The sequence below is a fragment of the Oncorhynchus gorbuscha genome, linkage group LG23 (assembly GCF_021184085.1).
Source record: "Oncorhynchus gorbuscha isolate QuinsamMale2020 ecotype Even-year linkage group LG23, OgorEven_v1.0, whole genome shotgun sequence".
Taxonomy (NCBI): Eukaryota; Metazoa; Chordata; class Actinopteri; order Salmoniformes; family Salmonidae; genus Oncorhynchus; species Oncorhynchus gorbuscha.
In genome coordinates, this window is record NC_060195.1 from 42,410,642 (window position 1) to 42,426,162 (window position 15,521).

The 15,521-nt window shown below is 42.4% G+C and overlaps 1 protein-coding gene across 1 annotated transcript in view; it reads left to right on the plus strand.

Moving 5' to 3' along the window:
• The first annotated feature begins 646 nt into the window (after positions 1 to 646).
• Positions 647 to 15,521, plus strand: part of LOC124010398 (pituitary homeobox 2) — a 42,929-nt gene continuing 28,054 nt past the window's right edge. Inside the window, exon 1 of the mRNA XM_046322801.1 lies at positions 647 to 678. The gene's annotated coding sequence lies outside the window, so the exon portion shown is untranslated. The remainder of the gene's footprint in view (positions 679 to 15,521) is intronic.

Here is a 15,521-nt window from a genome sequence, read left to right on the forward strand (position 1 = left end):
ATTAAGCTTTGACCTACCAGCACCATCACCCATTGTTCAGAACACAATCACCCACTTACCCCAAGGCAGCTCAACTTACCCTGTCCCTATGGTCAATTTACCCCATAGCAAGTTGTGCCAAGAGAGCACTTTTTTTGTGACAAGCTATGTTTTCAAAACTGTTATGTTTACATGAATTATGAATATTTCCAGGGATACACAACATCCTGAAATATATGTTGATATCTTTGTCAGAAGGAATACTATATTTCCCTTGACGTAGTGACGCTGAAGGTAAAAAACATATCAAGATGCCCCACTCTCCCCTACTGTATATGCTCAAATTGGTTCATGGTGCTGTAGGCCTACTTTTTAAAACAGTTTAAATGATAATGTCCAAGACTCATTCAGTAGGTGACCACTCAACAACAAAAATCAGGTCTCAAATTGAAGAATACGAAGTAGCACTCTACTTTGGAAGGCCTGTCTGCCTGTCGTCCTCCAGAATAGCAGGAGTTTTGTGTCCGTGCTTCTATATTTAAGTGTTGAGGTCATGAATGATCCTCTGTGGGATTACAGTGGCACCCATCATGCTAGTCAACAGTATCAAACAACTTGTATTCTCTGTTGCGGTGAGAGACACTCGCCCACACTGACTGACTGCACGCTGCACTCGCCACCACTGACAGCTAGCGAAAGGTAACCCACCTCCGCTTGTTTCCGATAACTAATCTGATCTAATCTGGTGATTTTGGAGGAGTCAGAGGTACTGTAAAGTAACATGGGACTGAAATGCTACCAATTTTAAGACAAAGGCCGGGTTTAGCAAACAGGGTCAATGTTACAACAGACGTCGGTTCCAATACCTTATCACTAACTCTGCCATCCGATGTCATATTTGTAATGAGTGAAAATAGTGGCATTAGTGGGACAGGGTTTAGTACCATCAACAAAAAAGGTGCAAGGAAAACTTCAATTTATCAAGTTATGTCAATTGAACTATCGCTTTCCAATATGCGACTGACATGTAAATGTGTATGCCAAGTCTGCTAGTCCCGTGACATAACGACCACTGATAATACCATGTACCAAGCTGTGAAGAATAACAATAAGGTGGCTAGTAGCATTGTACCAAGGTTAAGCATGGAGCTTTGACTGCCCCAGCAGTTTGAAGGGCTAGGGGGGAGTTGCTCTTTAACAGTCCGACACTAAATGTCCCTGCGCTGCATTTGTATCCATTAACACGTCAACCGTGTATGCTCTCAATTTGGGAAGTGTAATGGGAGGCAGATGAGTGTCTGCTATGGCTCCCCTTGCAGTGAAGAGACCCCGGTAGGAGGAGAGATTTGTCCAAGTAAAATCACCCCGACAGGGGGGAAGCTCTTAGGTCAGAAACCCCAAAGTTGAGGCAAGCGGAGCCTGATGGGTTTGTGATGAAAACAGTGTGATATATCATTGCCCTAGTGCCCCTGTACATTAGGGAACCAGACACGCTGGGAGCTCCCTGCTAGCTTTCACTTGATCACGGTTAAGCTGAGCCACGTGGGGTGCGCATGGCATCATTTATTATATAGAGGGTACAATGTTGTGAAATGATCTGCCTTTCAAAATGGTGGGTTTTTCATGTACGTACATCGGCCTATATACAGCAACTGATCACAATGTCAAGGAGAGACATTTCTAAAGTCTAAGAGCTTTCTGTACAGTGTACTTGTTGCTAATGCTACATCTGAGATAACAACTCTATGCTGACAGAAATTGTCTTTCATAGATCATTACCTCATTACTGTCCTCCAATATTACTGTGTGTGTATACTTTGGCCATGAGTACAGTCTATTGTGAGTTTGGTAATTATTGTGTGGTTGAAGAAATGTTCACAAATTGTATCTTATAGCTTCCCAATCTGACCTCCCACTGGCCCTAGAAGTAGTCAATGAAGCTAGCTAGTTCCCAGTACTCAGGAAGTCTGGGACGTATTACCATGGGAGCTACTGAGTCTCCCCGAGAAGAATGCCATCGGTTTAAAACAAATGTTATTGTTTTTCACAGGAAACCTATGTGATTACTGTTTTCTCTCTTACACACACACACACACACTCACGCTGAGCACTGCGCTGTATTTGTGCATGTGGTTCTCATTCAGTCCCCTGTTGAGGGGGAACCTGCACTTTAGAGTTTTCATCTTTATTAAGTCACACCTAGGACAGGTTCAACAAAACACGACACTGTTTGCATAAAGTATTGGACAATCTCGAGAAGGTCATCTGTCTGTTCACTTCAAACAATGGATTGGGTTTCCTTAACATGGCAGTGGTTCAAAAGGGGGAAAAGGCAGGACGAATACATTGAGTGGTCCTTGGGTGCCATCAACGTCTGTGTAATCGCGAATTGACAGCAAAAGTGAGGACTCGTGTGGTGAAAATATGGAGTTATTTTTGTCTCTTTATGATTCAGAGCTGCGCTCTGTATTGTAAAGGTGGGCTGTTGAGAATGCACTTCTTTCTGTGTGTGTGTGTGTGTGTGTGTGTGTGTGTGTGTGTGTGTGTGTGTGTGTGTGTGTGTGTGTGTGTGTGTGTGTGTGTGTGTGTGTGTGTGTGTGTGTGTGTGTGTGTGTGTGTGTGTGTGTGTGTGTGTGTGTGTGTGTGTGTGTGTGTGTGTGTGTGTGTGTGTGTGTGTGTGTGTGTGTTTGTGTTTGTGTGTGTCTGCGTGTGTCTGCGTGTGTCAGTGTGTTTGATTGTACAAATGATTTCCAAAAATGTATGAGGCCTACTGAATGAATACAACCACATCTCTTTATCTCTCTCTTTCCCTCTCTCATCCCCTCCCTGGGGATTAATGAAACACATACACAGAGAAAGAGGAGGAAAACAGAGTAAAAAACAAGACTAAAGGCATCTCGTAGGAAAGCTGCGAAACCGAGGTCCCAGTCACCCTGCATGCCAAAGCTTAGAAGTCAGACTGTTTGTTTTGCCTCATGTGTCGACACAGTCTCCTCTGTTCTCCTGATGAGGCTGCTTTCCTCAGCAGCTTTCTACCATACAGTGTGTGTGTGTGTGTGTGTGTGTGTGTGTGTGTGTGTGTGTGTGTGTGTGTGTGTGTGTGTGTGTGTGTGTGTGTGTGTGTGTGTGTGTGTGTGTGTGTGTGTGTGTGTGTGTGTGTGTGTGTGTGTGTGTGTGTGTGTGTGTGTGTGTGTGTGTGTTTTTCTACCACCCGTCTCCCACCGAGCAACCTCGATCTCAAGACACCACAACCAATCAACCTCTTCCATCCAACAATATGCAAATGTTGTGAAAGAGCCAATGAGAGGATTGATCTGGTTTGAACGTGCTCATAATATTTTAATTCCAAAAACATGTTTTTCAGAGGCCTCCCTCCCAATAATGCTTCTCATGTGAAGCTGTGGCTTTCTCAAGAGGGAATTTGAACGTGCTTGGTGGCAAATATTTTCTTATGTTTTCCTCAGGCTGGCACATGATTTCAAAGGGAAGCATGTCACATAATGGGACCTCATATCTCCTTCCAATTGAAAACACATTGAGGCTCTTGGCTTGAAAATGTCAAACCAACCAACAGGCATACTTTGTGCCAGATTGGAAAAATATTGTATGAGAAGAAGTGATGATAATGTGTACTAAACAATTAGGCAGAGGTGGAAGCCTTAATCGGTTGGAAGGATTTCCTATATAGGGATTTAAGTGTGTGTGGTGTGTGTGTGGGGGTATGTGCATGTGTGTTTTCGCTTGGCCACCTGTATCGTGTTTAGAGAACGCCATAAAGCACATGACTGTGCCCTATTCTGTGTCCTATTCTGTAACTTGTCTTTCCACTTCCACTGTGTTAAGCCAAAGCACATGGTTAACAAGTCCTCCTGTTTTAATTGCTCCCACCACAAGGCTCAGACACACTACTTGAGCGATGACAACCAATGTCATTGGCAGAACCCCCAACCTTAAAGCTAGGATGCGCCTGTACTGGTGAAAAAGCTTTTTTTTTTCCCCTAAATGACGCCCTTGTCTGATTTTTAATATTCAGTTCAATATTCAAAGTGCGCCACTCTGCCACATTCTGATTGAATTTTGAAAGTGAATACATCTTCTGACATTTCATTCATGTTTCACCACATTGCTACAATCAGGAGTAATATGTCCTCCACCGCCCTTTGAAGCGGATGCTGTCGATTTTAACAGCTTTTAAATTAAATTAGGATTCTCATGAAGTCACATTTTCACTAGATGACATTTACCGGAGTCCTAAAAAGGCTAGTTGACAAGGTTTTCATTAAATACCAGGCAAGTCGTTTGCTGCTTGAAAGGGGGAGAAGTACTACTAAAAGCATTGGAGTTTATTTCTGAAATTAAAACCATTTGCGTCTCTTTAATTGCTTTCCCTGCATGGCCTTTACCCAGCGAACAAGACGTTGCAATCCACATGTCGGCAGCCATCACCTCAATCTAAATGCCCAAGTCATCGCAATACGCTAAACTCAATGCGTTTTGCACTTAAAAAATGTTACCTAAAAATGTGTGTCAATTGGCTAAAGAGCACGTACTGTACATCTTCGCGTGAACTTAAAATCAAACACGACACAATGATATTTAGTCAGCAATTACATTATTAAGTGATCCGGTAAGGATACTTTGAGATCAAATATTCCATTAGTATGTACTAAACCTTGCTTTTATTGCCTTAATGTCATAATTTCAGGTGTTTTTTGATTACAATTGTAAAGTGTAGAATTTGTATGCGAAGTGTTCACTGAGTGTACAAAACATTAGGAACCACTTCCTAATATTGAATTGCACCCACCTTTGCCCTCAGAACAGCCTCAATTCATCGGGCCATGGAGTCTAGACGGTGTCGAAAGTGTTCCACAGGGATGCTGGCCCATGTGGACTCCAACGCTTCCTACAGATGTGTCAAATTGGCTGGATGTCCTTTGGGTGGTGGACCATTCTTGATACACACAGGAAACTGTTGAGCGTGAAAAACCCAGCAGCACTGCAGGTCATGATGCTCATGGCACCTACTACTATACCCCGTTCAAAAGGCGCATAAATGTTTTGTCTTGCAAATTCACACTCTGAATCCCACACATACCTAATCCATGTCTCAATGGTCTTAAAGCTTAAAAATCCTTCTTTAACCGGTATCCTACCCTTCATCTACACTGATCGAGGTGTATTTAATAACAATTGAAATCAATAAGGGACCATACCATTCACCTGTCATCGCCTGATCAGTCACTCAGCGTATGTATGTGTATGTATGTACATTGTATACATCAGAGATTAGATCTGACCTATTAAAATGCCAGTGGAAGGTGGACATGCAGTAGGACAGCAGGACCATGGTGTCATCTCAGACAGCCCTGGTAGTACAGTTCTGTAAGGAATGGTCCTGGTGAGCCTAGGGAAGACAGAGCTGGAAGCAGAGATGGGGCCTTATCTGGGCTTTAATTTCTCTCCCGAGGTGAGCTGTGAGAAGATCAGTGACACTAAACCTGGGAATTACCCTAGATATTGCCCCCCTGTGCTCTGCAAATGAAATCCGGCTGCCGGGTAGGAAGAACATCATGGTTAACACTCCGAAAATCAGTTTTTGTACTAGACCACAGCTGGCGTGATAGGGAGGGAGACGAAGGGAGGGAGGGAAAAAGAGAGAAGAGAAGGAGGGGAGGTGGGGACCGAAAAGGCAAGCGAGAATGGGAGAGAGTGAGAGCCTGTTGACGGACAGATGGGTCGGCCTCTTGCAGGTCCACACTCTGGAGGAGTTCTTGCAGGAATTGCTTGAGCTTTGAGTGTACCCTTCCTCTTGCGGAGTGAGTTTGTATTGAAAAAAGGCAGTGGTGAAACCAGAACCACGGCCCACCTGTCTAGGCGAGAGGCCGTGGCGTGTGTGTGTGTGTGCCTGTTACGAAACTCTCTATTCCTAACATGTTTGTTTGTATGCGTGTGTGTGTGTGTGTGTGTGTGTGTGTGTGTGTGTGTGTGTGTGTGTGTGTGTGTGTGTGTGTGTGTGTGTGTGTGTGTGTGTGTGTGTGTGTGTGTGTGTGTGTGTGTGTGTGTGTGTGTGTGTGTGTGTGTGCGTGTGTGTGTGTGTGTGTGTGTGTGTGTGTTGGGGGCACTGTGCTCTTAACCTTCAGAATCCTGAACCCCACCAGCTGTCTGTTCCCTGTGCTGCCCTGTTCGTGTCTAACCAGCCCTCTCCTACATGCTACACACAGACACACACACGCACAGTTTCACTTACAGACAATACACATACACACACTATCTCTACACACATACACATGCACAAACACCCTGGGGACCTTTATTAATAGGTCCTGATCAAGAGTGAAACGAGCTGTACACTCTTTAGAAGCCCATCACTCCTCTTCTCCAGAAATAGAGGATGCACACCCAGTTAGCCACCAGAGAGGATTTAAAGCTTCTAAAAAAAAGACGGATGTTTAGCCATTGCCAAATCTTCTTCTACTCTGTTCCATGATGGAAAAGGTGTAAATCTCCAGTCAAGTCCAGAATAGCAGGTAGTTAGTAAGGAGAGCTAAAGATTGACGGGACGGTAAACAGATTCTGCTTGAGATGGAGATTAACTTTGATCTAATTATAATGTTGGCCCCTTGAGCAGCGAGAATAATTATCACTTCTGTATAGTAATTTAGTTAACATATAGGGTTGTGTATGATGAACCTGTAACATTTGTCCGGAGTTCAATGGGACAGAAAAAGAGGTGCTGTGGAAACATTTTGAAATGTAATGGGAAATCTATGGCGACACATTTTGAGAAAGGATTCCTCAATTATGAGCCTCAAATTGAATGAATATAAAATATACATACTAAAATCAACTTGTTCTCAAAAATGCTTGTGCACATTATTTTAAGTTTTAAAAAATCATCTTCATGCTTTGGTTTTTGTGCATTCCATATACCAGAATCAAATTCTATGATGAAAAGGTAGGACCCATTTGAAATATAAACACCTAGCTTCAAAATAATGTGGTCTTTATTATGTCATTTGTATGGCCATAATATTATCATGATGTTTTCTTGTAATTAAACCAGACGTAAAGTCAAGTAGTAATCAACCTAAGGGTGGTTTGGAGATGCTTAGTTCCCTGGTCAGTTGGACTTTCCCCAACTTCAGAGTGGAAATTCACAAGTGATATTTTCCAAGTGGTTTGGATGGGGCTTTACCTGGCTTTGGCTGTTCACTTAAGCGTTCAGTACCTTCTGCCTTTTGGCTGCCTGCACATGTCTTGAGGCCATGGCGTAAAGTATCAACCCTTTAGCTGACAAATACTGCAGCTACCACTTACTAGGCTTCTACTTTTTACTCTACCCTTGCTTGAGCAGTCCTATGGTTTGCATTAATAAGGGAACTTGAGTACGATTCAACACAGTTGTCGGAACTTGAGCAAACCTCAGTTAAATGACTAAGTACCGTCTACAGCAATCGTTTTTAAGGGAGAGATTCCAGTCATTCCAAGAATACTGGCCAATATCGTTTTACTGCATGTTAGTAATGATGACATGATCATTTTTGGGCTTTCATCAACTTCTCTGTCGGTGATGTCTGGTTTCTATCACTTTCACTGTCATGAATCATTACTTTGACCTGACTTCTACTTGCTGAACCCTATTTTAAATCAAGTCTAATTTAGGCACAGTAGACTTTGAAGACTGGCTCAGGGCTTAGTGTAGAAAATAACTTCTTTTGGCAGAGCCATTTCCAGGCCGTCCTCGTACGGAATATGATTCCTGGGTGCATAACTGCAGGCACCAGACTACGATGCCCAGGTGTCATTATTATTTCCATTGCAAGTTTCCTACCGTCCACTAGGGGCAATGCAAGTGCCTATTCATATCTGGTAGGCTCATGGCTTGCTCGGGCATTGTGAATGGGGTAAGAGGAAAGGCTTAAACAGCAAGCTACAGCTATGAGGACCGCAGGTTCAATCCCAGTGTTATGCACTCCTTTAAATGCTTTATTTTTACTGCTTACCCTATCCTAAACCTTTACCCTTAACCACCCATAATGAATGTCAAACGTTGAGTTTCTGTTGAACTTTTGCACAGTTCGACTGACAGCTAGCATAAACCAAAATAGGCAGTAATCAAAATGGCCACACAGTGCCTAATCTACATACAGCACTACATACGTCCCCACAGTACAGAATTAATGCATCCCCACAGTGCAGAATTCATACGTCCCGACAGTGCATATCTCTGTTGCTGCAGTTATGCACGGGGACTGCCTTTTCTTTGGTGATCGAGTTGACCTTTTCACATATTTATCCAGTTATTGATTATTATTAGACTACTGGGTTTGTACAGTATAGGTGGAACAGTGGTTGATGAGACAGGAACGGAGAACCAACGATCGCCTGCTCTGTTCCAAACAAAGTGACGGGGCTGCTGTTGGACTGAACCTCACTGGATACATTATCTATTATCTATCTATTACACAGAGTGATGAAGGACTGAGGAACTTATGCTCAGTCTACGTACAGCATGCCCATGATAATTACAATGTCACTAGTCTAATTTCACTTGTTCTTTACAGATCACTTTAAACAACCAGCGTATCACATCTCACACTTCACTCGAAGCAATAGCTTTTCTCGGGTTCCCTAGTAATGGTCTAACCACATCACGTAACTATGACCAGAACCATAAACTTAACAGTCCAGGTATACAGTTCCCCCTAGTCCGCCTCTGTCCACCTCCTTTTTTACAGCTGGCATTTCTGACGTCTCATGTTGCGTTTCCCAAATGCTACAGGCGGAGAGGGCAGACATCGTAAAAAAAAAAATAGAAAGCACTTGCCCACCTGTCGTTCCGGTGTAGCGCTAGGACGGCCATTTGGAACCCACCTGTGATTCTTTGGTCTGGGAAGGTGTGGAAGGAGTGGGTAATATGGAAACCCCATCAAGCACATTGTGGGCACTATGGATGGAGTACCCCACCACCCCCCTTCCCTCTTCCCTCTTCCCTGCCTAAACAGGTGGGGTTCTCCACTGTAGCCTGCATAGATATTGGGTTTCCCCCTTTGATACCGTGTTGCAGAGTAAGTCACAGTGGAAGTGCCTGTGTACCATAAACAACAGACATTTGTGTACGTCACACTTCTAGAAAATAAGCTTTTGACAAACTTAGACATTGATCGAGAGAAAGAGAGAAAGAGAGAGAGAGAAAGAGAGAGAGAGAGACAGAGCGAGAGCGAGAGCGAGAGCGAGAGAGAGAGAGAGAGAGAGAGAGAGAGAGAGAGAGAGAGAGAGAGAGAGAGAGAGAGAGAGAGAGAGAGAGAGAGACAGACAGACAGACAGACAGACAGACAGACAGACAGACAGACAGACAGACAGACAGACAGACAGACAGACAGACAGACAGACAGACAGACAGACAGACAGACAGACAGACAGACAGACAGACAGACAGACAGACAGACAGACAGACAGACAGACAGACAGACAGACAGAGAACGCTTCAACATGCTGCCTTGTATCCGCATCACTTTAAGGGATTCTCCGTCACTCAAAGGTGAAACAACAGCCGAGGAAATGTGGAAATACTGACTAATTGTACTGTGTGGCCACGTTAGTAGATCTCCAGAGCTAAAACAACCATGTGCAAGTTGTTCTCGACCACTTCCAAAGTCAAGAAACTGAACACCGCATACATGTGATCCCACTCCTCTGCTAGTCTAAGTTGTTCTCTGGTCTGTTTTCTTGACATTGATCGGTTATTGTTGCCCTCAAGAGACACCCGAGACCCTGACCGCTGACCCCTGCGATACCCGTTGCGTGGTGAGTCATCTTCACACAGTGAAGTTGACACAGTGGCGCGAGGCGAACTCGGACTGCACTTGACTCCCGAGTCCTCCCCTCTATGTTCTAGCCTGGCCGTCCTATATCCAGCGACGTGTCTGACATAGTTCCCAACTAATGGAACAATGCCGGGGATTACGACGGGGGGCTAAATTTAAAAGTCAAAAAGCATCCCTATGAAAGTACCACGGTCAGTTCAACCGACCAAAACGATCAGGAACGTGCATGATGTGATCCATCTCACCACATGCATGTTGCTTGTTTTCTTTACAAAGGCGACGCCCCGTCTCGTCTGCAAAAAGAAGCTATGCCTGCAAGATATGTACGGTGTGTATGTTGGAACAGGGCTGAAATCGGAGACGTTCATCAATTTGGAGCGGAGATAATTCTGGAAAATATTAAAACAAAGGCCTACTTTAATTTACTCTGAAACATCTATGGGTTGACCTACGAAAAAAAACATCGCTTTATTTCTCTCGGGGATCTGGTGTGTTTCAATGGCCCTGGGACCGTCTCATGACAAGTATAGATAAGGAAATTAAACCTTGCCCAATCAACAAGCAAATAGGAGCCACTTGTGCAACATTGTCTCAGGTATATCAATGGCACATATTTTTTGTGGAGCTATAGCGACAATTCAAAAGGTCCCCATGAGGTAAATGTGTCACTCTTGGCATTTTTTTCAGGAGGGAGGGAGGAGGGAGGCTGGCATCTGTTGTGACGAATTACACTTTTGTCTCGTGTGCACTGGGATATTGTGTCATAGGATCTACTGCATAGAGAGGAGAAAAGCTGTGTAGTGCACTCCGTCCTGATAGTTTGGTCCAATGCTCTTGGTGATTTAACGAGTGAAAAGACTTCCTGGAAGGGCAGAGGTATTTTTGGCTGTGGCGATATTTATAGAGCCTGGGCACACTTTATTTCAGTGAGATTTACTTCGCAGTAGCGTCTATAAATTCATCCAGTGTTGAAAGGATGCAAACATACCATGAGAGCATTGAATAGCGAAAGTAGGAAGTTCCTAAAGTTTAACGATCCAAACTAATCGAGTAGTATATTATTATTTTTGTCTTTGATGCACCTCTTTTTCATTGAGTTTTGATCTTTGCTGTCTCTGTGCATCACTGTGGAAGTTGTTACTTATTTCCAACTATTAATTGTGTAAATACAATGTGGTAAAGTTCAACCCTGTCCATGAGCAGCCTTTCTCTTTTAATTACCAAGGTCAGTGAATCACTACACTCCCTGAGCAAACCTCCTCTAGCCCCAGCACTAATTTACTATTGCAGAGGAGGAAAACACCAAGGCACAAGGCAATATGAGAACGGAAAGGGGGAAAATCCTGCCCCAAATGAGAAATGTGTTTTTGTGTTTGCTTGCCAAACAAAGCACAGGAATTAATGATATGTTGTTTGTTTCTCAATCATATTGATCTTCTTTTTTTTGTTGCATTTTTTCCTCTCGGAAACCAAATCCTCCCACGCATAGCTTTGCTTTGGAAATGTAATTTTCAGCAAGTTTAAAGATGCCATTCTAGCACCAACTAAATTATGCCGGAGAATATTACCTCAAAGACCATATTGATTCCACTTATAAAAATGAAGCATTATGTGGGTGTTGAGTGGAGCAGTCGGAGTGGGTTTGAAAAATAGTATCAGTTTCAGTGGCTCAAAGAGAAACATCTGGGTGTTGGGCCGCTCTCCAAAGAACACAAACCCAGCTGAGAACAAAAGACTCTAGGAAGAGTGCAGACACCCTTCAAAACAAATGGCACCATCTTTGTTACAGTAGCTTCCAGTCTAGACTCCATTTGCACTTCAAGTGTTTTTATTTGATATCTTTTTTTACTAAGTTGTATTCAGCCACAGATGGTGCTTTTAATGAATAATGAAATTGAAATCTTCATAAGGAATTTCAGCAAGTGCCCCTCCCATGTGTTTTGAGTTTTCGTTTGTGGATGTATATATGTATACGTTGGAGTATTTCTCCAAGTTTGTCCTGACTTAGCTCCAGTGAACTGTAGACTTTGTTGTGTCTAAAGTCCGTGTTGCCAAATCTTTACTATATTTATTCATTTTGTCTCGATTCTCCTCCAGCCAGGTCCATATTGCCAACAGTCATATCCCTCAGTCTCATCATGTCATCTCTGTCTCTCTCTCTCTCTGGCCGCAGATATAAATGGACAGTTAGCCATGAGTAATAATGACAGGAAAATTAGGAGATAAAGAAACAGGTTTGTCTATTATTCATTCACAGGTGAATGAACAGACAAGTCTATTTTAACATGTTAAATCATGGTACTTCCAAAAGCACAGTTTCCTTCTAAGACAATAAATGTTGAATGAATACATGTCATAACTTTGCATGTGATGTTACCATATTGTTACCCTTCTGTACATTATTTCACTTGGTAGTTATCCACCCACCCCTGGTGAGAAATCACCTTCTGTATTTGGTTTCTACCTCTCTGGGCTGCTCTCTCACTGAGCTAGGAGGCAGCTGAAGAGGCAACCCGCTCCATCGGTTACCAACATTTGCCCACGGCCCATCTTTCTCGTCACCAAGAGGTTTAAATAAAGAATCATCTCCCTAATGCACATAAAACCAAAGCAGGTCAAAAGGTTCTGAAATTATTTGACACCATTTTCCATCCATTGTCAACGAGGTAGTGACTTTATGGCTAGATGGTGCCATGTTGGGAATTCATCCCTCTGTTCCTAGAAATCCTAACAGCATGCTGGGATATTGGTAGGGTTATGATGCGATCATCACCTCGGAAGACAAATCCTAAATCCCGACGACAAAGTGTCCAACTCGAATGAATCAGTGCGGCAAGAAATGCCACCTACCTCACTCCCCATTTATACCATAACACAGAGTTCTCTACCAGCGATAGAGGAGGATATGGGCCCCAAAAAAGAGTGTAAGACCAGGGAAGGGAAAACATTGGGGAAAAGAGCTGAAAAACGGTACATTTCTTGCTTCTGTAATTCTGCCGAGTGACCACAAAAATTTGGCTGTGAACCGCGTCAGTCTGTTATCATTATTTTCCTTTTTCTCTCTTACTCGTTCTTTTCTTCTGCAATCGTTTACCACAGCATCTGCATTTTCCCTCAAAATGACATCTGAAGGCAATCCTTTCCCCCTTCATTTTCTAGCAAGAAAAGTAAAAGTACCCCCTCAAATGAAGTTGTTTGACCTTTTCCATTACATTGATACAGTCTTCATATGTGTAATTGTAACCTGTCAGAGAGTGAAGGGCGGAGAGCGAGAGAGTAAAGTAAGAGACAGACAGAGCTGAGGGGAAATTCCTTGTGTCGAAAGCTCTGTCAGTAAATCGGATATTTCTTGTGTGTGGTTTCAGTGACCACACCAAAGACGACTAATTAATTGGACTATTTGGTGCACCAGTTAAGAGTAAATGCAAATGTTGCCCTTTTCCTTGCACATCTAGACTCTTCTGGGTTGATTTACATTCCAGCAAAACTGGGCTAGTGATTCTCTCAATTAAAATTCTTAAAATAACAATCATCTTTTATCGTTGTGGGTCGTGGCACTGCAGTAAATTGACTGGGCCTTCTTGTGCAGTAGGCCTACCTATGACACCCATTTAACTGTGAAATGTGTTTCTGTTTTTATCTTCATCTTTATCATTTGGGGGTTTTTGCTGTTTAATAAACTAGGGCCAGGAATTATATGGTTGATCATGTATTTCCTGGGACATTGGTGCTTAAAGTATATAGGTAACAAACATGCTGTTATTGTCTTGAATGGTGTACCTGTGTGGCTGCACATGTGCCCATACAGTATTTTCTTTCTGTCTGCATGATTTATCACATGCAGTATAGCTGTGTTCAGTTTTTGGGTTATAATCAAACAGTGGTGACATCATTTTCTTTGCCGGGACGTGAATGTTCCCTGGCAAGACACAAAGGCTAATTTCACGCGGCGAGAGTGCTGGTTTGCAACGCACAGTTTCAAGGTAAGAATTACAGACATCTCAAGTTTAAACACGGCTACAACTCTCTGCGTGAAGTGCCTCCACTACACTTTTGAAAACGCTTAGCATCGTTTGTGAGTGAATGCTTCTGATTGACAGGTTTTTCTTCAGTTTCAAACAGTTGCTCTTTTTGTTGGTAGCCGCCATCTGTGTGAAGTACTTAATTAAAGTACAACCTAAGTTGTTTTTTTAAGTAAAGTACAAATTAAGTTGTTTTTTGGGGTATCTGTACTTTACTTTACTATTTATATTTTTGACAATTTTCACTTCTACTTCACTACATTCCTAAAGAAAATTATGTACTTTTTTCTCCATATATTTTCCCTGACACCCAAAAGTACTTGTTACATTTTGAATGCTTGACAGGACAGGAAAATGGTCCAATTCACGCACTTATCAGGAGAACATCCCTGGTCAACCGTACTGCCTCTGATCTGGCGGATTCACTAAACACAAATGTTTAATTTGTAAATTATGTCTGTTTTGGAGTGTGCCGATGAATATCTGTAAAAAAAAAAAAAAAAAAAAATAGAAAATCGTGCCGTCTGGTTTGCCTTAATATAAGGAATTTGAAAGGATTTATACTTTGCTTTAACTTTTTGAAATTGCATTTACTTTTGATACTTCAGTATATTTAAAATCAAATACTGAAGTATTATTGTACTGGGTGACTTTCACTTGAGTAATTTTCTATTAAGGTATCTTTAAAAGTATGGCAGTCGGGGGCTTTTTCCACCACTGCTTACAGGCTGCAAAAGTTACATGATATTTTTGGTCCAATTTGATATGTTACATGTCAGTGTTATACCAGTTTATTTTGGCAGCTTTCGACTGCGGGAAGGGAATGTACAAAGCACAGCTAAGTTGGAGTTTTCTTCTGCATTGAACCTTTTTTCTTAAAGAAGCATGAATTGGAACTTGGAAATATATTTTAATATGTGAGTCAAAAGGGCCAAAGTACTTAAGACATTTTAAGACAAATTAACATATTAATTTGGCTCTACTCTTCAGTGTCAAAGTGGGTTCAGGCTGAAAGAACAGTCATTCCTGAAGAGGTTGTAATGGTGCATTTGGCTAAAGCATAGAGTATGCATGAGTTATGCTGTACTTTTCCATAACAGTAAGCTAACTGTGTACACTCTTAGAAAAAAGTGTTCCGAAAGCGTTCTTTGGCTGTCCCCATAGGAGAACCCTTTTCTGTTCCAAGTAGAACTATTTTGGGTTCCATGCAGAACCCTATGTGTTAAGGGTTCCACATGGAACTCAAAAGGGTTCTACCTGGAACCAAAAAGGTTCTACCTGGAACCAAAATGGTTCTTCAAAGGATTATCCTATGGGGACACCCGGAGAACCCTTTTAGGTTCTAGATAGCACCTTTTTTTCTAAGAGTGTAGACATTTTAAATCCTAGTGGCATGATGCACTTTCTAACTAGCTACTACAGAGGAACAATAAATGGAGATACATTTGAGCGAAGCAAAATTAACATAGCTTGGAAACATTTGTTCAGAGGGCGCAGAAAATCATATCTGCAGTAGGTACATCTCCCATAGTTCCTGTTTCGTACCACTGAAATGTCCTATCATCACTGTTTCAAACTTCCATAACACTAGGCTACTGAAAGCGGTATTATATATGATTCCTCATTCACTGGTCAAGTTCTCCGACTGTCACATGGGCCAAGAGAAGGGTGGAATTGTAGTGATCACTGG